The 26857-nt window shown below is 36.1% G+C and overlaps 1 protein-coding gene across 2 annotated transcripts in view; it reads left to right on the top strand.

The window, feature by feature from the left end:
* The window catches only part of LOC143032389 (uncharacterized), a 295845-nt gene that overhangs the window by 140317 nt on the left and 128671 nt on the right, over positions 1–26857 (top strand). The gene's annotated exons all lie outside the window — the stretch shown is intronic.

The following is a 26857-nucleotide window of genomic DNA, read 5'->3' as shown; positions in this document are numbered from 1 at the left end:
TTTCTTGATGTGGAGCATGCATATACAGTATTATATTTATGTATACTAAAAGGCCCTTTACTTTATAAGGGGGCTAGGATAGGGAAGACACAAAGTCATCCTGCACCAATACCACACTTATCCAACATCCATTTGTTATTCCTTGTATCTCAGCTCCTTAAGGATAAAGGATCATCCCTATCCATTGCACACTACTCAGATCAGAGTCAGTGCAACAAAACAACACCTCCACAGCAAGACTCAACAGCTTAGACTGGTTAACCCTCACTGCTTCATTTCATGGTAACCCACCCCCCACAAGAACTTAGGAATTACAGAATAGAGGTAAAATCCCTTCAGGCCATGTAAATTTATTATCTATTCGCAATCACCCCACTCCCATCTATATCCTGCCATCTCCCTTCCCTGTTTAACAGATATTCCTCTTGTACTCGAGGCCACATTCTCAATCATTTTCTCTTGTTTTGTCCTGTGTATACTGATAATAATTGTGTCAAGTTTCTCTGGCTGCAAATTGGCAGCCTCTAGCAGCCTTTTTTGTAGTGTTCAGAAGTGAGTTGATGAGGTAGGCTAAAGTTCATGGTGGCAGATGACAGAGTACCATTTTAAAGTAGAATAATATTTCATTATGACAGACTATTTTCAAGTGAGGATTCGCAACAACTAGGTCAAGCCACCTGCTTCATATCTTGAAATATGACAAGATAGTTGTGTATGAAAGGGTACTATTAATGAGCTCATTTTAAGTTCTTTATATATCACAGCTCAAGAAACAAGGGGAAGAGAAGGGGGGGCTGGTATCAATAGTTACCAACAGAAGTGGGGAAGGGGGTTAGCGATATAGTTTAGAGAAAGTCAGGAACATGGAAAGTTCATAGGGAGGGTCAAACTTGAATCATGATATTGTTATTAAAGTTTATATACCATAAAGAACACCTGTCACTATAATATACATTCAAACCTTGGTTTTTGAACATAATTCATTCCAAAAATCTGTACTAAAATTGAATTATTCAGTAACTGAATCATATTTTCCCATTACAATAATGTAAAAGAGATTAATTCGTTTCTAAGCACCAGATGAAGCTTATTTACCTAATTATACTTTATATATCATATAATGAATAAAACATAAAAGTGTAAAATGAAAAACATATACCAAAGGCTTTTCTCCCCCTTACATGGGAGGTAGCCAAAAGTAAATGGCACAGTAACCACTCCCACCCATTCCATCCCTTATACACTCCACTCCCATCCACCCTCTTCCCTCCCTCTTATCTTGGCACCTCCTGGATGATGGGTCATCCCTGCATCTTGTCCATAACCCTGGGTCAGATGCAGTGTCGCAAGACACAGCAAGGCCACTTCATAAATTCAGCACCCCCCCCCCCTTCTCTGTCCCCTTGTGCAGAAAATGAGATGGGGAGAAATCCTACATACATACCTATACCAAAGGCTTTTTCTCCCTTACATGGGGGGGTAGCCGAAAAGAAGAAGGTATAGAAACCACTACCACCCATTCCATTCCCTACATATTCCACTCCCCTCCACCCTCCTCCCTCCCTCTTATCTTGGCACTTTCTGGATGATGGGTCATTCTAGTATCCTGTCCACTGCCCCGGGTTAGAAGCAGTGTCGCAAGACACAGCGCATCCACAGCAAGGCCGCTTCACAAATTTAGCAACCCCCCTTTCCATCCCACTCCTCCTCATGCATCACAGCATTATCCATACACAACCCTTCTCCATTCACCCCTATCTTCTGTCCTCTCCTGTCCTTCCTCAACAGACATTCCTCTCTTTTGTAAAGCCCCTTTCACCCCATCCATCCATCTCATCCTAGGACACCCCCTCATATTCACTCCTTCCACCTCTGCCTTCCACACTTCTTTTACTAATCTTTCTTCACTCATTCTTTCCATGTGTCCAAACCATCCTAATACTCTTTCATTAACCCTATCTCCCAGTTCCCTTTCCACCCCTGTTCTCCTCCTTACCTCCTCATGTCTCACTCTATCTAGTCTAGTAACCCCTATCATACTTCTCAGACATTTAATCTCAAACACATTCAAACTCCTTCTCTCTCCCTCTCTTGTGTTCCATGTTTCTGCCCCATACAGTGCTGTTGGCACAATCACTCCTTCATATAACCTCCTCTTAGCATCCATTCCCAGATGTCTATTTCTCATTACACTTTTTAATCCACCAAGGCATTTACTCGCTTCTCTCAATCTACATTCTACCTCCACCCCCACTCCTCCCTTTCCTGCCACATTCACACCCAAGTATCTAAAACTATCCACACTCTCCAGTCTCTCACCCTTAATGCTCACTTCCAGCCTGCTGTCACTCTCTCCCCTTGTACATCTCATCACCTTACTTTGGCCCACATTTATCTTTATCTTCCTTCTTTCACACACCTTCTCAAACTCTGTCACTAACTTCCTCAAGCGCAGTGTCATCAGCAAGCAACAACTGGCTTATTTCCCACTTTTCTCTATTTTCTTTAAACATCTCCAACCCCTGACCCACTACCCTTGCATTCACCTCTCCTATAACAAGTAAATTTAATGACAAAGCAACACTGTACAGTAATGTAATGTATGTACTGTACACTTTTGGCTGTGATGTGATGGCATAGGTGGGTTGAGATGAGGGAGGGAAAGGAGTGCGTTATTGCTTGGAAGGGGAATCCCCTTCTACAAAAACTTCTGGTGATGCTTGTTCAGGTGTTTCTTCTCTTCTCTTTGGCTCAGGTAAATCTTTCTCTTGGGTTTCTTTCCTTTTTTCTTTCACTAAAAACCTTTCCAGTGTTTGTTGTATAGCCTTTGCTGTAATTTTTTTCTGAAATGTGACATGACATTGTCATTGAAAAGATTTACTGCTCTATTTGCTACCACGGTGTCTGGGTGGTATTTTTCTACAAAATTTTGAATATCACCCCTTTTAGCACAAATTTCTTTCATTAAAGAACTTGGTATATCTTCAATTCTCTCCTCCTCCTCAGAAGACTGTTCCTCAGCCAATTTCTTTTGCTGTTCATTTTGAAAGTGTATGAGCTCTTCAGTAGTAAGCTCAGTATTGTGGTCTTCCAGCTTTTCAATATCTTCACTGTCGACCTCCAAGCCCATACTTTTTCCCATAGAAACAATCTCTTCATCAATAGCATTGTCTTCACAGCAGCAGCAGATCCAGCAGTTTCAAACCCCTCAAAGTCTCTCTCTGGTACATAGCCTGGCCAAAGGTCATGCTGAATTCATGGTTCTAGTACTCACTTGGTTCCATGCATTATCAATAAGATTAACACAACTCAGGATATTGAAATGGTCTTTCCAAAATTCTCTCATAGTTAACCGAGTGTCATTAGTAACTTGGAAACACAAAACACGGCTTTAGCGTAATGTTTCTTTAAGTTAGCTATGACCTGTTGATCCATAGGTTGGATTAGAGGTATTGTGTTAGGTGGCAGGAATTTGACCTTAATATAAAGTCAGACTCACCAACTAAGTCATCCTCCAAACCTGGAGGGTGAGCAGGAGCATTATCCAACATGAGAAGGCATTTTAGTGGCAATTTTTTTCTTGCAAGTATTTTCTAACACTTGGGGCAAAAACTTCATGAATCCATTCTGTAATAAATTGTCTTGGCACCCAAGCCTTTGTATTAGCTCACCACATTACAGGTAATTTACTTTTTATAACATTATTTCTTTTGAAAACTCTTGGATTATCAGAATAATACACTAGTAATGGTTGACCTTGAAATCACCACTTGCATTAAAGCACAACAGAAGAGTGAATCTGCCTTTCATTGGCTTGTGCCCAGGCAGCAATTTTTTCCTCCTTAGTGATATAGGTTCTTTTTGGCAGTTTTTTCCAGAATAATCCGGTTTCATCAGCATTAAATACCTGTTGGGGAGAAAACCTTTCTTTATAGTCACCAAACTGAACCACAAATTTTTCTGCCATATCCTTGTTTGAACTTGCCACCTCACCATGCCTAACTACACTGTGAATTTCACTTCCATTCATAAATTTTTCAAACCATCCTTGACTTGCTTTAAATACAAAATCATCAGCACTTGTGCCAAGGCTTTTCTTTACAAGATCATCGTAAATTGCTAATGCTTTCTCACATATAAATACTTCACAGACACTATCACCTGTTGTTTCTCATGTAAACAAGCAACAACTTTTCCACTTCCACAAGTATTTGCAGTCTTTGTTTACAAATGGCGGTCACTCCTTTTGCAACATCAGCAGACTTTATCACTTCTTTACTCTTGAGAATAGTGCAAATTGTAGATTTTGCCATACTCTACTGCACAGCAAAATCAGATACACGAGTGCCATTTTCATGTTTTGCGATAATTTCTTTCTTCACTTCGATTTTTCTCACAACTTTTCTTTTTCCTTGCCCAGTATCACTTTTTGCTGTCTTTGGAGCCATGACTGAGGGCTAGTGTAGGAAAAATAAATGCTGAATGCAATAAAATTGATATTGAAAGCACAGCGCAACTATTCAGCTCAGCGGTAAGCTGAGAAGTGTTTATGTTTCATTAGCGGCCACATGTCAGCATCGTTCGAGAACTGAATTTTTTTTTTTTTAAACAGAGGTATTTCCAGCTTGAATTTCTCATTCAAAAACCAATTTGTTTGAGTTCAGAGACGTTCAAGAACTGAGGTTTGACTATACTTACATTCCTAAATGAACCAACTATAGACTGGTCTTCTTTATAAGTATAATAGCATGGAAGGAAGGAAAAAAAATATGTGAAAAAGTTATCAAAAGTAGATGGCTTAAACACCTGGAAGAAAAAACTATACTGAATCCAAATCAATTTGGAATTAGAAAAGGAAAATCATGTACAACAAACCTGATCTGCTTCTATTTGAGACTAATAGATATAATACAAGAGAGGGATGGATGGGCAAACTGTGCCTATCTAGACCTATCTCCCACCATTTTCTATTATTACTCATTTCCCTTTATGTCTATGATTCAACTCAAATTTCTTTTCTCATACTTACCAAAACCGGAAAAGGAGTCTTTGCTATACAATTTAAATCTTGCTGGAGTTTTCATTGGTCTTATTTACAATGTACTTTGGCATAGCACCCCTAGATGTCTCTACTTTCAAGTCAACATTTGTCTTCAAATCATCATTTTTATTTTCTTGTGTTTTCTCTTTGTTAAATCAATAACACTGCAGAGAAATCATTCTGGGTAACTATGACTGCTCCCCCTCTCATTCAGTACAAACCAGGTCTCCTGTTTTCCTTGCACTATTAAGAATTTTAATCTTTGACAGTCTCCGGAGCTCAAGTGAGATATTGACAGTTTGGAAGTTCATATGTGTGTATCTTTAGTGTTCTGTCCTCTCTTGAGGACCAATATTTGGTAACTGCCCATGGTGTATCTATATGGTAGATATCAGAAATCGTATCCCTGATACCCATCATCAAAAACCTTTTAACACCCTCACCCCAATTTGAAGGTGTAGCCCCAAGATCTCTATCAACTCTTATTGAATTTCCTTCATCTTTCTAGAACTGAAAACTGATGACTGGCCCCCCTCCTATTACTGTAAGCCAGTGGTGGAAACTGTTCCACACTTTAGCATTCTGGTAATGAAAGGAAGTAAATGAAAATGACTAAAGATCTCTTGGGATAGGAAAACATCACAATTTTAGGAACAAATTGGTGAATACCATATGTTGGAAAGGATATCTAGAATAGTTTTCCATGTGGATGCATCATCTACTCGAATAGCTTGGAAGATGCTATAGCTAAAGCTAAAGCCATAAGCAAATTCAAAAATATGAGAGTTGTAGAAAAAAGGTGATCCCACAAGTAATTACCCAATTATTGTATGCAGGAAAGGAGCTATGCTCATGGGGTCCTCTCTTGTTCTCCAATTATCATTGTTATAAATTCATGTATAGTTTCAGTTTGGGGGTGATGTCATCTAAGTTTTACCAACAGTTTACACCAGTATTTAGGAAACTATTTCTTCACATCCTACAGACGTGTGGTCATTCTCAGTCCTCTCATGCAGAAATTCATAATTCCCTTGGCGCAGTCTTTCTATATCTTGTTTGTTTTTTAGCTTACCCTTTACATACCTGTAAAACAGTTTAGGTTGTTCCTCGCATTTTTCTATTATATCTCATAGTTTCTTTTTTCATCTCTGCATATTTGTACATAATCATTTCTTAGTTTGATATATGTTTGGCATTTACTTGTTTTTCATCTTTTTCCCATCTTATTCAATCTTTGTCTCTGTTATCCTTAGCCTCACTACATTTTTTGTTCCAGCTTTTTATGTATACTCTTTCTTGCTTCTGTTGTGATACATATTTGTTCACTCCCTCATTGTAAATTTCTTTTAGTATATTCCATTTTTCTTTGTTATCAGCTCAGTATTGTAGGGAGAGAACTGAAATTAGTAGAGATCTTGGGCCCAAGGCAGAGATCTCTCAGGGCTGCACATCCTGATGGAGGAATGGAGATGAGGGGGTTGACTGGTTTTGAAAATGGGCAGTTTCATTGTCCATCTTGCAGGACCACATGCAGGTACCCATCATTTATCCAGAGAAAGTTCTTATATCATGTGGGTAATCTCTCTTGGCGTGGTTGTTCAGATGGAACCATGGGGTGGGGGTCATTTGATGGACAGCAGTGCTTCCAAATACGTGACTCCTTGTCTGGTAATCTTGGATCATATTCATCTTTATTGGAGCTTCTCTGAAATTTATGTATTGTAAGTCAAAGACAGAGGACTTCTTTATCACACAGGTGTATTATGCAGTTTGAGGATGATGCAGGGCAATCTTGGTTGCAGTTTATATATTTGGCTAGATTTGAACAGATTACACATACAGTCAGCACCACCAAATTTGGTGCATTATGTCTCGTGCCAATTCTGATGGCAAGGAAGAGACCACACTGTAAAACAGTTTAGATATGCCAGGAAAATTGGCACACCAGAGGCAGGTGCAGGCTAGCGAGACTGATGAAATCATGCAGCCTTGAGTAGATCAGTTACCACAAGTCTTTGGTGGACGGATGTGTTTTGCTCTCTGCAAATCACTTTTTTTTTTTCTTCTTCTTCTTTTTTTCCATACCCCTTTGCACAATTGTGTTTATCATTGAGCAATGGGCTTGGGAAAGGATTTGAAGAAGGACCCACTAGTAAGTATTGCTGCCCTGGTAAAGGGAGGAAAGTCTATAAAGAAGTTTTGGGCATCATCAGCATTCCACTGCATTTTGTGATGCTGGTGATGCCGATCCAGAATTCCCAAGAAAAAGGCCAGGAGTATTTAAGACTATGCCCAGAACCTTGAATGTCCTGCTGCACCAAGTTTGCAGGGAACATAGCATTTCTGCTAAAGAATTAAAACACAAGAACCCTCATCTGCTGGCCAATGTGTCTCTGAGGACCATGCAGCCACCATGACAATCTTGGGTATAAGTACTGCACACCTCAAAGAATACAAATTATTACAGCCAGGCAAAAAAAGAATCAAATTTGTGTAAGCCTGAAATACCTTGCCTGGGATCAGGACAAGTGGAAGAAAGTGCTATGGTCTGATTAGGCCACCTTTGCCATCACTAGCTACCGAGGAGGGAAGATAAGGATACACAGTGGTCAAGATCTCTCCTACCCTAGTACAGGTGGGACTGTCAAACACCCTGACCCTGGTCAAGGATGCTTTTGGTTATCACAGTCTTGGAAAGCTAGTGGTCATACCAAGGAACATTACAGTCAACAAGGAGAGGTTCCTGGAGCTCTTGGCAGACCATTTTGAGGACTGCTTCGACATCTGTCAAAGTGAAGTGTACCAACAGGATGGGGCACCTTGTAATGCAAAGTCTCAAAATCACATGGAATTTTTTTTGAAGGACACAAGAATATCAGCAATACCACTCCTTATCTTCCTGTTTAAGTTCTTATTATACTTGAAGGCTGATAATATTGCTTGGCAAAACTCTTATTTTCTTAATTTTCCTCTTCATGGCTTTTCATCCATCTTTCATTTTCTTCCTTTATGCTCGTTTTTTCTTTCAAGAAACATCCAGGCTAGTATAATTTTTTTTCTAAACATCTATTTTTTTTATATGATAGGCTGCAGAAGCACAGCCACCAATGTGACCATCTAAAAATACCTATAGTACTATAATTTTCAATATTTTTTAAATTTCTGAGATCAACTACGAGAATAGTTAAAATTCCACCGCTGCTTGGACCAATGTAACGGCGTGATTTTTATTTTTTTTCGTCATCTACTTCTTCTTAAATATATCAACTATTAACTATATGTAACCTTGACCAGGATAATGTTCTCTTTGGTGTGTAAATTTATTTAAATAAAATCATATTTTTATTTTTATTGAAATACTTTATTATGGATAGATAAAATAATAACATTTACAACTGAAGAAAAACAGTTTTCCGCATAGAGTAGTGGACACTTGGAACAAACTGGATAATGAAATAGTATGCGCAAAAACCATTCATGAGTTTAAAAGTAAACTAGACACTGCGAGATACAAAGGCGGGACACCATGAGCATAGCTCCCCTTCCCACAAAATACAACTGTGTAAATACAACTGAACACAGATTGTGCATTTCTAGACCTGAAAAAAGCTTTTGATAAGGTACCACAAGAATTTACCTAAGAAATTAGAAACTGCAGGAGGAATACAGGACAAACTACTGAAGTGGATGGAAGACTTCTTGCATGAAAGAAAAATGAGAGTGGTAATAAGAGATAAACACTCTAATTGGGATGAAGTGATAAGTGGTGTTCCACAAGGAACAGTTTTGGCCCCAAGAATGCTTGCTATATATATTAATGATGTGGATGAAGGAATTGAAAGTTACATGAGCTTCTTTGCGGATGATGCAAAATTGTTGAAAAAAGTGAACACTGAAGAAGATTGTGAGTCGCTACAGAGGGATCTCAATAAAGTATGGGAATGGAGTAGGAAGTGGGAGATGGAATTCAATATCAAGAAGTGTAGTATAATGGAATTTGGAAGAAGCAAAAAAAGAATAGTGGGATCATATAAATTGGGAGAAGAAATAAAAAAGTAGAAAATGAGAAGGACCTGGGAGTCATTATTATGAATATGTCCCCTGAGAAACATAAACAAAATTTTTGGAGAAACTTATAATTTGATAAGAGCAATCAAAATGGCATTTACATATCTGGATGAAGAAATGGTGAAGAAAATACCAGTTACTTTGATAAGACCAAGATTGGAATATACAGTGACAATGTGGTCACCAAGTACAAAAAAATGTATAACAAAACTTGAAAGAATACAAAGAGCAATTACAAAATTAGCACCAACACTCTCAGAACTATCATATGAAGAGACTAACAAAACTTGAACTACAGACATTAGAACAAAGAAGAGAGGAGACTTGATAACTATTTATAGAATCATGAAAGGCATAGAAACTATTGATAGAGAGGATCTAATAAAATGGAATCGTAGAAATACAAGAGGACACGGAAAGAAAATCAAGACAGACAGTTATAGAAGAGACCTGAAAAAGAATGGCTTTCCCCACAGAGTAATAGACATCTGGAATAAGTTGGACGAAAAAGTAGTATGTGCAAAAACAATTCATGAATTTAAAAACAGTTTAGATAAAATGAGATATGAAGATGGGACACCACGAGCATAGCTCCCCTTCCCCGTAAAATACAACTAGGTAAGCTAGGTAAATACAGGAACCTAGAACAAGGTCCAATATTATAATTAAACCTATAAGATGATACACTTGTAGAGGAAACATTTGGTAGCTTGCAACATTCTACTGGATGTGGCCATCGAATACACCCTAACACAATGGGTTAAGGAAAATACTAGATATAGAAACAATGAGGAACCATCGAAACTAGACTTATTAACTTCTGAACCAGATATTGTGAACAAAATGGAGTATAAAACACCAATTGGAAAGAGTGACCATATACTAATAGAGTTTGAATTAAAAGAACAAAACAATGTAGATAGGAATGACAAACACATAGAAGGAAGATTAATGTACAAAAAAAATACAGATTTTGTTAAACTGAGAAAAAATTCCAAAACACAAACTGGGATAAATTCTCTAAAGAGGAAACAAAGACAGAAGACAAATGGAACATGTTCAAAGAAAAGTACAAAGAAGGAATTAACGAATATGTACCAAAAAAGAAACAAAAAGAGATTTACATAAAGTGTTGGTTTAACAAAAGGTGTAGTGAAGCTAGAGACAGGAGAGACAAAGCCTGGAAAAAATGGAAAAAAACAAAAAAAAATGGCAAACATAAAACTTAGGAACAAATATGTGAATGTATGCAGGAAAGAAAAAAGAAATTATGAAAAAGATATCATAGACAAATGTAAGGACCCACCTAAACTCTTTTACAGATATATAAATGAAAAACTAAAGGATAAACATGAAATAGTGAAATTGCGTGGAGATAAAGAATATATAGATGACACAGTGATGGCAGAAGTTATGATCAGACATTTTAGATCTGTTTTTACAATCAAGAACTCACAAACTTGGGAAGATGGACAAGATCACCCACAATGAAAGAAATAAAGATAACACAAAAAGAAATAAGAGACCAGATAAAAAACCAAATGTCAGAAAATCACATGGACCAGATGGAATCGCAAATTGGATACTGAAAGAGTGTATAGATGAACTGACAGATAAACTATATAAGATAATTGACTTCTCACTCAAAGAGGGAAAGGTGCCGCAAGATTGAAAAGATGCAAACATAGTACCAATATATAAAGGAGGAAATAGGGAAAATCCTACAAACTTCAGACCAGTATCCCTTACAAGCACAGTATCCCTTACAAGCACAGTAGCAAAAATATGTGAAAAGGTCATCAGAAACAAATGGACCAAACACTTGGAAGGAAATAAAATGATAAACCCCAAACAATTTGGCTTTAGAAGTGGAAAATCATACACCACAAACCTAATCTGCTTTTACTCTAGATTAATTGAGATAATGCAAGAAAAAGATGGCTGGGCAGATTGCGTCTCTTTGAATTTGCAGAAGGCACTTGACAAAGTACCACAAAAAAATTAGAAAGAAAAATTGAAATAATAGGAGGAATACAAGGTAAACTGCTGGAATGGATGAAGGATTTCTTAACTGAGAGAAAAATGAGAGTGGTATTTAGAGACAAAATTCAAACTGGGAAGATGTGAAAAGTGGCATCCCACAAGGCTCTGTACTCCTTTAATGTTTGCTATATATATAAATGATATGGATGAGGGAGTGAAGTGTTCCATGAAAACTTTTGCTGACAATGCCAAATTACTCAATAGAGTAAAAACAGAAAAAGATTGCATATTGCTACAAGAAGACCTAGACAGAATATGGGAATAGAGTCGAAAAAGTGAAATGAATTTCAACATTAAAAATGTAGCATAATGGAATTTGGACAAAGTAAAAATAGAGTATTGGGACAGTACAAAATTGGAAACGAAGAAGTCAAAAAAGTCGATTCAGAAAGGGACCCTGGAGTAACCATCTCAAGCAACTTGACACCTGATAAACATGTCAGTAAATTATTTGGAGAGACTTATAACTTATTGAGGTCAATGAAAGTGGCCTTTGACTACATAGATGAGGAAATGGTTAAAAAAATAGTGGTTACACTGATAAGACCTAAATTAGAATATGCTGCAACACTATGGGCACCTAGCACAAAGAAGAACATAAGAAAGTTAGAAAGAATACAAAGAGCAGCGACAAAGATAGCACCTACACTGACAGACCTGACATACAAATAAAGATGGAAAAATTACATCTGTTATCACTGGAACAGAGAAGAGGAAGAGGCGATTTGTTGACCATTTTCAGAATTATGAAAGGGATGGAAATTCTCGACAGAGATGACTTATTAAAGTGGGACAGAAGAGAAACAAGTGGACACGAAAAGAAACTAAAGAAAGACAGCTACAGAAGAGATCTGAAAAAGAATAGCTTCCCACATAGAGTGATCAATGTGTGGAACAAACTGAATGAAGAAACAGTGAATGCCAAAACTATACACGATTTTAAGAGTAAACTGGATGTGGAGAGATATGAAAACGGGTCAGTACTAGCATAGCTCTCATCCCGTAAAATACAACTAGCTAAATGTCTGAGAATATAAGGCACTGGTATGAGAATGTAGGTCTATACATATTGGGTCTTTATGTTATAGTGTGATCCACCAGCTGTAATACAAAAAAATATATATATATTTGTATGATACACGGAGCTCCTTCCCAGCTGTATCTTAATCCACAAATAAACAGTGGGCATCCAGAGGCCACAACTGTGCTAACTATGTGCCCATCCACTTTATATAATACACACACACAACTCCTTTCCATCCATATCATAATCTACAGCTGAACAATGGATGTCCAGAGGCCACAACTGTGCTAATGTAGCCAGGAAATTTCTTGACGCCTTGGATTGGCAATTTTGTTTAAGTAGTCGGTCGACCCAAATTGTTGAATCAAGCATCTTAAGTTGAATCTTGATTTCCTACACATAGATATCTAATTAGATTTATAATTATCTAAGGTACTCTTAATTCACTATGCCAATATTTCAATATAAGGGAAGAGAGATGAAGAGTTACTGACCTGTTGAATCAAGCATTTTAAGTAGTGATGTCTATCCCCAGGGAGTGTTGCTTCCAAGCCCTACCAACATCTGATTAGTCCCTCTAACTGCAGCTTCCCACTCCTAAACCTCTTTCCATTTTCCTACATAGTTCGACTTTAGGGTATTCCTGAGAGTACATATAAGTCTTCTGTTATGGACCCTATATAGTCGCTTCCTTTCATTTGTGTGTGGAATTTTTGTAGCAAGACAATCTCTAGTTCTGTTTTCACAGACTTGGTCTCTCTACCCCTTAGTTTGAGGCACACACCTTTTTCCACTAAAACAGGGAGACTGCATTAGGGGTGGAAAGGTGGTTCTGCCCTTGGGAAATGTTGCACATTTTTGGGAGAGGCCCCAGAGCAGTGATACATCATCTAATTAGATTCATGATGTGCTTCTAACCCTGTAAATATACACACATAATTAATAGAATCCAGAATCACAGCATTACAGAATGTGTCAACAATTGGAAATTGCTTATCAACATTTGTATAGTGGCAAAAAGGGTGGTCACTTCCACTTATATTTTAAGAGTTCCGAGATTTTTTGTATGTCAGGCTTAATATTATGAACACATTTCTTTCAAATACTTATCAAATCTGGTACTAAAAGAGTATTCAGCTTCAATGATTTGCTGAGGTAGTCTATTTCACAGGTCACTTATTGTCTGGCTAAAAAGAGTTTTGAAATATCTGCAGCCTAGATCTTGGCTTAAAAAGTTTGATCAAATTACCATAGCTGTGTGGCTGCTGATTATGTTAAAAACTGGGAACTTTTTATTTATTCTTTTCCTGTTAATATTTGATTCACTTCAGTGTGGTCTCCCTTTATCTTTTCTTACCCAAAGACTGAGTATATGTAATGATCAGCCTTTCTTCATTGGAGAAAGGACAAGAGTCCATAGAGCAACTTTGTTGCCCTTGACTGTACTGTCTTGACCTTTTTTTCCAAGTCTGTACATAGTGATGTATCTGGCTATACATACACAGTTAACCCTCAGCAATTGCTCCTAATCAGTGTGGCTATTGGTGTATTTACCTAAATGCTGTGTACAGGAAAGGAGCAATGCTTGTTGGGTTACATCTGCTCTCCAGTTTATCATACAGTTTATCATGTACAGATTCTACATAGTCTATATCCTTGATTTCCAATTATCATATTTAGATTTGAATTGATGTTTTATTCCAACTTGGGCTATATCACCCAAACTGTTCCAAATATTTGTGTACTGTATTTCTAGCCAAAGTGAATAGCTTAAGGTAACAATTTGTACCATGACCCCCAAATTGACCACACATAACCTTTTTTTTGCCACATATCAATATGAAGAAACACAGACTTGGACTATCTACCCCCAGTTTGAGGCAGAAAACCATGGTCTGGGCAGTCCAATTACACTGCCTCTGATGCCATGACATTACAACAATCAGGGTGGGTGGGAGCTAGCAAGAGTAAGTGAAAGGAAGAGATAGAACAAGTGAGTGAGCTAGGAAGAGTGAATGAGTGAATTAGTGAGTCATCTAGAACAAGTGAGCTAGCAAGAGTGTTAAAGTGGACAAGTGAATGAACAAGCAAGAGCAAGTGAGTGCAGGAACAATTGAATGCAAGTGAGCAAGCAAGAGAGTGAGCAAGAACAAGTAAGAATGAGATCAGGTGCTAGGTGGAGGAGGGTGTTGATAGTGTTTGGAGACATATAGGGAAAATTATCCTGTCCAACATCTCTTATGGGCAAGCACACATCATTAGTTCCAATATAACATTGTGTGAAAGATCAACAATGGGCACCTGCAAATGGTGGTCTTGCAAGACAGATACCTGAGAGAAACGTCTCCCTGTTACTTGTCTTTAAAACCCAACAACACCCTCCCTACCACCAAGAGATGCCTCAAGTCTGGTGTTTACAATTTTCCAATATATATATATATATATATATACATATACATATATATATAAGTATATATCTTAGTAGAAAATAAATGCTGGACTTGTAGAAAGAGTTTAATTCTGATGTTTCAAACCCCGTCCAGGGTTAGTCTTCAGGGATATACATTGGTATACAAAGGAAATCATTATATATTGGCATGTGTGTCACCCTGGGAAAGGTCTCTCAGGCGACCGTTACAAGCATCCAAAATTGTACAAAATGAGGATTCCACATGAAAATAACATAGTTCAAATAACAATATGAATACTCATAGTTTACCCAGTAGTACTGAATGAATAAACAATTACCCAGACTAAAGTGGCCAGACCTAACAAACATCGAACCAACCATTTGGCATATATCAGACAAAATCCACTCTACTCATTGCTGGACTCCAGCTATTCTCGAACATAAATGTATATATATATATATATATAATACAGTCAAACCTCGGTTCTCGAACGTCTCTGAACTCGAACAAATTGGTTCACTAACGATGCTAATGTGTGGCTGCTGACAAAACGTAAACAGTTCTCTGTTGACTGCTGAGCTGAATAGTTCCGCTGTGCTTTTGTTATCAATTTTATTGCATTCAGCATTTATTTTTCCTACACTAGCCCTCAGTCATGGCTCCAGAGAAAGCAAAAAGTGATGCTGGTCAAGGAAAAAGAAAAGTGAGAAAAACAATCGAAGTGAAGAAAGAAATTATCACAAAACATGAAAATGGCATTTGTGTATCTGATCTTGCTGTGCAGTACGGTATGGCAAAGTCTACAATTTGCAATATTCTCAAGAATAAAGAAGTGATAAAGTTTGCTGATGTTGTAAAAGGAGTGACCGTCATTAGCAAACAAACACCGCAAATACTTGAGGAAGTGGAAAAGTTTTTGCTTTTTCGTATGAGAAACAGTAGGTGATAGTATCTCTGAAGCATTTATATGTTAGAAAGCATTAGTAATTTACAATAATCTAGTAATGAATAGCCCTGGTACAAGTGCTGATGATTTTGTATTTAAAGTAAGTCGAGGATGGTTTGAAAAAATTAAGAACAGAAGTGAAATTCACAGTGTAGTAAGGCATGGTGAGGTACAGTACATACATTACATAATAACTGCACAGTGTTGCTTTGTCATTAAATTTACTTATGTTTTTCATTTTATTTACACTTATGAGTTATTAAATGATATATAAAGTATAATTAGGTAAATAAGCATTCATCTGCTCCTTGGGAACGAATTAATCTCTCTTACATTTGTAATGGGAAAATATGATTTGGTTTTCAAACAATTCAGTTTTAGAACAGATTTTTAGAACAAATGTTCGAAAACCAAGGGAGACCTTAATGCTAGGGTAGGAAAGGAACCAATAGATGGAGTGATTGGGAAGTATATAGAGTTCCAGGAAAAAATCGTAGTGGAGACTTGATGATGTCTCGAAAGAGAGTTGATAACAAATACTGTACAGTGTTTAGGAGGAAAGTCAAGCATAAGTACACATGGGAGAGGATAGAAAGGTGGTAGATAGAGCATTAATGGACTATATAATGGTAACCAGGAGTAAAGTAGGAAGAGTTAAGGATGTACATGTTCTAAGGGGATAGTGTGGAGGAATACCAGATCATTTTTTGGTGGAAGGTAAGTTGAGAGTGGAGGAAAAGTGCAGAAGGTAGGGAGGTACTTAGAGTGAACTGCTTAAATGAGAAAGAAAAGGAGAAGGAGTATAGGAAGAAGCTGAGAGAGGAGTGAGAGTGAAGGATAGAGTAGAACTAGGGGTGGAGGGAGTCATAAGGTGTGCAGAGATGGTGTGTGGAACAAGGAGGACAGGAGGAAATAGAAGGAAGGGTAGTGAGTGGTGGGATGAGGAAGCAAAGAAAGGTTTAGAACTGAAGTTCTGAAAAGGACCTAGGAGTAATTATCACCAAAGACATGTCCCCACACAAGCAGATAAACAAAATAGTCAGAGAAACCTACAATTTACCAAGATCAATAAAGGTGGCTTTTAATTACTTGGATGAGGTAATGGTAAAAAGATATTAGTCACACTGATAAGACCAAGATTGGAGTATGCTGGGACACTGTGGACATCCAGTACAAAAAGAATATAAAGAAAATGGAATCCATATGAGCAAAGATTGTCTAAACTAGGACTACCAACCCTTGAACAAAGAAGAGAAAGAGGCAATCTATTGGCCATTTACAGAATTATGAAAGGCATAGAAGTCCTTGACAGAGAAAACTTATTAAAGTGGTATAAAAGAAAAACAAGGGGACATGAAAAGAAACTCAAAAAGGATAGTTATAGAAGAAATTAAAAAAAAATCCATACAGAGTGGTGGATGACTGGAACAAATCGGAAAAAACAATAATGTATGCAAACACCATACAAGAATTTAAGATCAAACTAGATGTTGCAAGATACAAAGACAGGTCACTATGAGCATAGCTCCCCTTCCTGTATAATACAACTAGGTAGACAAGAAATATACAAACAAGCTAGGAATGACTATACAAGAATTCACAAGGAGGAAGAAAGCAATATTGAAAGAGGTGTAGTAGAAAAATGCAAAGATGTGCCAAAACTGTTTTACAGGTTCATATATGGTAAATTGAGACACAAGGAAGAAATCACCAAGTTAATAGTAGATGGTGAGGTCTTTGAAGAGGCCTCAGATCAATTAATGAATGAAGGTTTCTAGTCAATCTTCACACAAGAGCACAACTTTTTGGAGAAAATTGAAGGGAGCAAAGAAACCAGGTTTTCCAGATATAAATGTAGAAGTGAAGGAAGTACTCAATCTCCTGGGCTCATTGGATATAACTTAAGCCTCAGGACCTGATGGGATCTCAAACTGTATACTTTAGGAATGAAGGGAACACCTAGCGGACAAGATCCACAGTCTTATTACATGTTCATTGAAAGAAAGCATTGTGTCACTTTATTGGAAAAGGGCAAATGTAGTGAAAACAAGGGAAAACCCCTAAATTATAGGCCAGTATCACTAACACAATAGTGAAATTATGTGAAATGATTATGAAAGATTGATGGACCAAATATCTTGAAAATATAAACATTCTGATAGTTTGGCTTCAGATCTGGAAGGTCATACATATCAAATCTTTTAAGGTTTTACTCAAGAGTGATTGATATGCTGCATGAGAGAAAGCGATGGATGGACTGCATGTACCTTAACCTAGAGAAGGCATTTAATAAAGTACCTCACAATCGACTTAATGAACATTGGAGCATGTTGGAGGACTGAGAGGAAAACTACAAGACTAGATGAAAGACTTTTTGAAGGAAAGATACATAAGGACAGTAGTAAAGGTCAAGATGTCGAGCAGGAGAGCAGTAACAAGTGGAGTTCCACAAGGTTGAGTGCTTGCACCAATAATGTTTCTTGTCTATGCCAATGACATGATGGAAGGAACAACAAGCTACGTCAACATGTTTCCAGATGATGCAAAAATCATGAGAAGAATGAAAAATGAGGAGAATAGAATATTGCAAAAAGATCTAGATACTATTTTTGCATGGAGCCAGGCAAATAAATCATATGAGGAAAGACTAAAAGTACTGGGTCTACCAACATTGAAAGATCAAAGAGAAAGAGGTCACATGATTACAGTGTTCAGGTCACCAAAGAGGATAGATTGCATTGATAAAAGAGATCTGATTAAAGATGGGAGGTCTTTAAGAGGTCAGGGAAGTAAATTAAGAAAGACCCCATGTCTAAAGGATGTAGAGAAATACTGCCCATATAGATGTATAAATATGTGGAATAGGTTAGAGAGTGATATAACCCAATCTCAAACAATACATGAGTTCAAATCTAAATATGATAATTGGAAATCAAAGATATAGAGTAAGTTAGAACCATACATGAATTTGAGTCTAGGTATGTTAGAAAATAAGAGACTAGGAGACTGGTCCCAATGAGCATTGCTCCTTTCCTATATACAATTAGGTAAATTAGGTAATAAAAAAAAAAAAAAGAGATTGGGTTAGAGACACAATAGACAAATTTTTTTTTATTGTAATCTATGATATCAAAGAAAAACATGGTCTAATAAGGTTCCAAAGGGAAAAAGAGGAGAAGAGTAGTGACATAAATCCTAAAAGAAATACAGGAGGAGGGCCAAGGACTCGAAAAGGCAATGGAAGAGATTTATAGGATGGGCAAATATTCTGAAGAGAAGAATAGACCTCTCAAAGTAAAACTTAATTCACAGAGAATAGCAGAAGAAATATTAACAAACGTAGGAAAACTAGCAAAAAGTAAAAACTACAAAAATCTAGGGATAAAAAAGGAACTGAGTGATGAGGAAAAAGAAAAGGAAAAAACACTTAAAGAGGAAGCTAAGGAAAAGAACGAGAAAAGAACAGAAAACAAAAGGAAGGAGTTTTTTTTGGAGAGTGATGGACTTGAGACTGAGGAAATGGTACATAAGGGAAAAGGAAATCCAGGAGAAGGAAGAAAAGGGAAAAAAAAATTAAAGATAACATATACCAACATAGACGGATTGATATTAGGAATTGATGATTTGAATGACTATCTAGAACAAAAAAAAAACGGATATAATGGGGATTGTGGAGACAAAATTAAAAGGATCATTACCACCAAATAGTATAGGCCAAGGATTATATAATTGTTGGTACAGAAATAGAGAAACAAAGCAGGGTGGAGTAGTGATACTAACCAAGAAAGGCCTAAATGTGACAAAAATCACAGGAGAGAACAATGTGGAATTGATTATGATTAGAGTTGAGGATAGAGATATGAAAAATAGAATGCAGTGATTTATGGACCCCCAAAAACTCACGCATGGAATGAAAGTGAACACTCCAAAATGCTGGAAGACACAAGAAAAACACTAAATGAAATACTAAAGAAAGAAGGAAATCTGGTAATTTTGGGTGATTTTAACTCAAAAGAAATATGTTGGGAAGAAATGACTGTGAAAGGTGAAGATCACTGGGGAAACATATTACCGGAAATGACCATTGATTACACATTGACACAATGGGTCAAGGAAAACACCAGATGTAAAATATGACAATGAACCCTCAAGATTGGATTTGATATTCACATCAGTCCGAAATTGTGGATAGAATCAAACACAAGACACCAATTGGAAAAAGTGATCACAAACTAATAGAACTAGAAATAAATTAAGAAACAAATATAGAAATTTACAAAAAACAGAAAAGGAAGACTAGTGTACAACAAAACAGATTTTGGGAAACTTAGAAAATTCTTTCGAGAAGCAAATTGGAAAAATTTTAATAATTAAGAAACAAAGGTGGAAGAGAAATGGACAATTTGGAAGGAGATCTATAATGAAGGAGTAGAGAAGTATGTACCTAGACAAAAACAGGAAAGGGTATATATAAAATCATGATATAATGAAAAGTGCAATGAGGCAAAATGCAGAAGAGATAAAGCCTGGAAAAGGTGGAGGGGGGGAAACGAGAAATGGAAAATATACACCAAACTAAGAAATGAATATGTAAAAATACATAGATAAGAAAAGAGAAATTATGAAAAGGACATAATAGATAAATGTAAAGATCAACCCAAATTATTTTATAGATATGTAAATGGCAAGCTAAAAAATAAACAAGAAATACTTAAATTATGTCAAGGTAACAGGGAACATACAAAAGATATAGAAAGGGCAGATATTATGAACAAACATTTCAAATCTGTATTCACCAAAGAGGAAAAAAGTCTACAAAACTGTGATCAAAGAATCAAAGTAAGATTCCAATGAAGAAATTAAGTGTTACTCAGAATGAAATAAGGAATCAAATATTAAAGCTTGACATTAACAAGTCACATGGCCCGAATGGAGTTGCAAACTGGATATTGAAGGAATGTATAGAGGAACTAAAAGGAAAAATATACAAAATAATTGAATGCTCACTTAAAGAAGGAAAACTACCAGGAGACTGGAAAAATACCATTATAGCGCCCATATATAAAGGGGGAAATAAGGAAGACCCAATAAATTATAGACTGGTATCCCTAACAAGTACAATAGATAAAATTTGTGAGAGAATCATCAAAGATGGACAAAATATCTGGAGGAAAATAATATACTGAACCCGAGGCAATGATTCAGACAAGGAAGATCATGTACCACTAATTTGATTTGTTCCTATTCAAGATTGATAGATATATTGCAAGAAAGGGATGGCTGAGCAGACTGTGCCTTCCTGGACTTACAAAAGGCATTTGATAAGGTACCACACAGGAAATTACTATATAAACTGGAAACAATAGGAGGCATACCCGGTACATGGAAAACTATTGAATTGCATGTAGGACTTCCTACATGGAAGGAAAATAAGAGTGGTGCTCAAAGACAAATATTTAAAATGGGAAGAAATAAGTAGTGGCATCCCACACGGGTCAGTACTAGCTCCGATAATGTTTTCTATATATGTAAATGACATGGACAAAGGCATTGAAAGTTACATAACTGCTTTGCCGATGATCCAAAATTATTACAAAGGATTACAAAGGCAGAGCATGCTGACAGGAGACCTTTTGGTCCATATCTAGGTTAGATGTGAAAAAAATCATAATGATAAATGAATAAATAAAAACTATAATAATGTAAATAATAAAATACATAAATGCATAGGTATAGTTAAATAATAAACAGGTAAATAGTAAATAATAATAAATTGACATATAACTAATAATAAATAAGAATCAAACAGACAAATGATAAAACAAAAAAATAATATGAAATAAATGATAATCATTACAGCATCTTGCTTGGGTGTTTATCTAAGTGATTCTTAAAGCTTCGAACTGAACTACATTGCACTGCCTCTGCAGGAAGTTTATTCCATTCATTAACTACACAGTTGGCAAAGTTGTTTCTACCCACTTCCAAATTGAATCTATTTCTGGACAGTTTGAGACCATTGTTTCTTGTCTGATTCTCATTCAGTGTGAAAATTTTGTCACTTTTAATGTCAATTCCCTTTAGAATTTTAAAGACCTGTATCAAGTCACCTCTGAGTCTACACTTTTTTAGGGAAAACAGATTCATATGTTTAAGTCAATTTTCGTATGATTTTTTGATATTTGGAATAAGTTTTGTGGCTCACCGTTGTACTTTTTCCAGTCTATCAATGTCTTTAATGAGATTCAGTGACCATACGGAAGCAGCATGTTCCAAATGCGGACGAACTAATGATTTATATAGCTTGTTAATGAGAGTAAACTCCGAAATAGGCTGTGACTCATTGCAGAATGATCTGAACAAAGTGTCAGAGTGGAGCAAGATATGGAAGGTAGAATTCAACATCAAGAAGTGCAATATAATTGAATTTGGAAAAAGCAAGAAAAGAATATCAGGACAGTACAAAATTGAAGTAAAGAAAGTAAAATTTACTAACCTCCCATGATTCTCTCATTTTTGTTAGTTTTTCCTCTAGACTTGCTAATTGGGGGAGGTTGTCATCTCCTCCCTCATTAAATTCATATAAATAATTATCTCCTCTTTCTATTGAGCTGTTCCTATCTATATTTCTACTTTTATCTCCTTTACTAACTTATTCAACTTCAGCTGTGTCATCTGCACATCTTATGTTTACACCCCTTCTGCTCTTCGAGGCCCATTCCTTTCCTTTCTCATTTTCTTCCATTTTCCTCAGTTATGCCTCCCCTCATTTTTCTTAACTTCCCCACTACACCACAAGCTTTCCCCTTCCCTACTTATACAACATAGGTACTCCCTTGTCGCTAAAATCCACTAAAATTGTGTTTTTTTCTGGAGTTCCAATATTTGCCGTCAATCTGAAGTGTGTGTGATTCACCATGGTAATTCACCATAGTCTTGGATCATGTGTTGGACTCATGATTGACAGCTATTTCCCTCCTGGAAGAGAGCTCATAGCTCATATATGACTGATCTGTGGGTAATGCTGTATGTGTGTGTGTATATTGAAAAAAAAAAATTAATACTCTGCCCTCTACTTCCACAATTCTTGTGTGTGCCCAAAACTATCACCATTTGACATACGTTGTTGAAAAGAAATGTTTCTTTTGGGTAAGGTGTTCTAGTATGAAAATGTTTATTAGCGTTGTAGAATTTATATTGATATATCATTAGTAGGGGATACCACTTTGGCTGGCAATGGTTTAATAACTTAAAGGGTAACCACTCTTGTAAATAGAAGGTGTCTAATTTTACCGAAATTAGTTTTTAGTACTTCCCAAAGTCAATAAGAGTTAAGTAAATTACACAAAAACTCTTTTGTTATTTTTTTTATTTATTGCAATTTAAAATCACTGATGTTGTCCCCAAAATGTTGTCTGCTTCATCCATTTTCCCAAAACATACCTATAGTGACATCTACTCCATAGTGACACCATCAGTTGTATACATTCTTCATGCATTATCATTGTGTTTGATGAATGGTGATTGTGTCAAGTGCTGCAGGCTAATATAAGATTTAGGAATTATGAAAATGAAGAAAGAACTGCTGAGGAAAACACACGATTGGGGTGAAAAGAATAGGAGGAAAAAGGTGGAGAATAATAATATACTGTATTAATAGCACATAGAACTTGGGGAAAAAAACAGAAGCTTATGATAACCACCCAACAACAATGATATTATTCACATATAGAAAATACATGAGAAGCTAAATGATGGGGCTAGAAGAAATAAGAAATGAATAACAAGGAATTACATAGAATGAATATAACAAAAATTAAAACAGAACTAAACAAGACAGAAGATAGATTAATTAGGAAATCAGGGTGTTGGCAGGGCTTCCAACATCACTGATAATTATATAATTCAAATTATGTAAAACCATGCTCTTATATAGGCAGCCACAAATCACTCGTCTAATTTTTAAACTGCAGATTTTTTTCTGAATTCAGAGAAAACTGACTAAAGAAAAAGAAGAAAAATGCCAGCTGGTTAGTGGCACAGCAACTGTAAACAAACTCGTGGGAGTATATCCGATGTGTCTTTGAATCCTTTTACCTATCATACATTGTTGATTGAAGTCCCATACCAATATAAAAACAAGTGTGATTAAACATATTATTCATCATTAAAGATGAGAAATATTGGTAAGTTTTATAACTGAATATACTTTGGAAAACATTCCATAAATTTCCACATGTGTAAACATTACTAATTTGGCTTTATTATTATTTTGATCAATTTTCTATTGCTAGAGTACGGTATTTAGACATAGCACTGGGCTGTCTTGGGACTATTAGGGTGAATTTGGACAAACTTTCCCCTCCCCTCCAAAAAATATCATAGCTTCTGTGTATAAAGTGCAGAGCTAATTTTTTAGTTTGATGTAGAGTAGCAGAAGAAAAAAAAAAAACGTGCAGTATACACCGAAAAGAATATTTAGTTTTACTTAGTAGTAACAAATTACCATGATTAATCTTTTTATTGGCACACTTAGGCTGTGATGAAAAAAAATTTGTATTACATTGTAGACATTGTTTACAAAGCTTGTATCATCTAGGAGGTGTAGTGTAAATGCGCTGCAAGATTGTGTAGGAGCACATTGCAAAAATGTTGAATTCTTCACATATACTACTCTTGCTTTTTTAAAGTCCCAAAGACAGTATTGCAGAACCAATATGCACACAAGTAAAGCACCAATAATGCACCAGTACTAAAACTTTTTCAGAGATATATTATGGTTCAAATTGATTGCCCATAATATGTATATCTACACATCTTAGCTATTATCAGAGACATTTACAGTCAAGACTACTCTCAAAAGACATTGAAAAATTCTCATTATCACTGAATATCACCCATTTTGCTTCATGATGCTTGGGTGCACAATTCATGATGTTTTCAGAACTACCGTAATACCAAGAGATGACACTGTATGCTGTGTTTTAGAATGCAGATGAGCAGATGACAAATATTTTTTGTCAAAAAGTCCCTGTAATAGTACTTTTGAGATATTTGTTTTAAACAAGGTTTTGTGAAAATGAATAACATTACAAAAGAGAATGAATAACATTACAAAAGAGAATGAATAACATTACAAAAGAGAAAATGCAAAGTTGTACCTGGGGTTGGTGGTTACCCTTAAAGCACCTGATGTTAACATTGAGATGAGGTCAACTTTGAAAAGCCCGTCTATGTAGGAACTGTAGCCAAGCCATGTTCAAACTATGTACAAATTGTTATGCAAAATGGATATCTATGGTATATAGATTAGGCATTTCTTTCATTGTGTCAAATATAAGTGAATATTAATAACTGTGTTTCATTTATACCCAGGTTGTAGAGGCACCAGTTGTGTATTTATAAAAGTATTTTTCTAATTCTATGTAGATTACTGTAACTGGAAGATTTTTGTTTTGTGAGACCATTTCTGAAGAAAGTGTAATAATAGTGATATATTCCAACATTTTTTTGGTGTCATGATATTATGTTTCATAGAGATATTGGCCTACATTGTTCAAACTACTTAAAAACGCTTTTCATTCTAGCTAATAAGGTATGTAGAGTTACTTTCATATGCAAAACTCTATGTAGCTTATGACAGAATGATACATTATTCATGATTGTCAATTTTTTTTTATTATTATTTATTTATTTACCTCCCTGGTAAGGGGGAAGAAGCCTTGGTATATGTGTGTATGTGTATTTATTTATTTATTTATTTATTCTTTTTCCACATGAAGGGAAGGAGAGTGGGGGTTGCCAATTAAATGATCTAGCCTTGCCATAGATGTGCTATGTCATGCAGCACTGCTTCTGACCAAGGGCATTGGGAAGGTGACAGAGATGACCCTTCATCTTTGAGGAGTTCAAATAAGAGGGAAACAAAGGTGGTGGATGGGAGTGGAATAGGTGGGAGTGCCTTTTGACTTAGCTACCTCCCTTGTAAGGAGGAAAAAGCCCTTGGTACATAGATTATTATATTACTATTATTATTATGAAATTGACCATCAACCTACTTCAGTTTCTCTGAAAAGTTCAAATATATTTAGAGTATAACTTTTGTATTTTCATAATAGAATGTGTACACCTTATTTGTTAATGATCATATGGTATAGCATTTAAAGGGGTGAAAAGGTGGGTTGGTGGTGGAAAAGGATGCTACTAAGGAAAGTGTTCATATTTAGCCGATTAAATCTTAGCATATGTATGCAGAACACTTACCATGGTTAAAGGAATGTAAATATAGTAATTTAAACTGGATAGGCTGATCCATTCAAAATCAGCCTCCAGAAAAAAATAGAATAAAGAAGAATTTAATATCACATTTAAATGACAGCACTGGTTAAACAAATTACTCTGAAAACTCTACTGAACTGTTACATCCACTTGATTTCATAAACAATCCATATTTATATTGAATGCCCCCTCAATAAGAATAAAGGTTCTGTAAATTTGTTTGATCAATAGGTGTATTTTTAATAGGTGCACAATTTGAAAGTGAAGAGGTCTTTCATCACACAGTATGAAAAGCTATTATTCATAATTGTTTGAATAATAAAGGAGTTTCTTGTAATTGAATAGTATTGTGGCCAGCAGAAACCAGGAATCAAAACCCCAAGACCAATGATAAGCATCTAGAAGTGGTGATCAAGCAAAAGAATAGAGAAAATTATCTCCCTACTGTGTACCCATGAAAACCCTCACCTTCATCTGGGGTTACAACCGTGAGAGGCTAAAACTCATGCTTTGGGACAGGCCCAGGTTCTCTTAACAACTTATGCTATATTTCCACCACTTTTTCACATTAGGAAAGCTTACAACCAGTGACTGCTTCCCTCCTCATGTTCTTATAAATTAGTACCATGGAAGCAACCTCATACTAACATAACATAAACAACAAATCCAATATTTTTCTGAGTCTATGGAAATGCCCAAGGGCCATTGCCAGTCACATTGAAGCTGTAGGTTTCCAGTTCATGTAACTTGGAGCACATGGGAATGATAGATACACAGTTCTGTGGATATCTGGAATAAATAGGATGAGGAAACAGTGAGGGCAAAAACTGTACAAGAATTTAAAAGCAAACTTGATGCTGAAAGATACAAAGATGGGTCACTACGAGCATAGCTCTCTTCCTGTAAAATACAACTAGGTAAATACATCTCACATCAATTCATGCAAACATAACCATATGTAACATCCCACAGTATGTCTATACAAAAGCACATACACATCAGGTAAAATACAAGTAGGTAAATACAGATCATAAAACAAACGGTTC

This window comes from Oratosquilla oratoria, chromosome 13 (assembly GCF_046742065.1).
Source record: "Oratosquilla oratoria isolate Oo_2021 chromosome 13, ASM4674206v1, whole genome shotgun sequence".
NCBI lineage: Eukaryota > Metazoa > Arthropoda > Malacostraca > Stomatopoda > Squillidae > Oratosquilla > Oratosquilla oratoria.
This window is presented reverse-complemented; position numbering and strand designations above follow the sequence as displayed.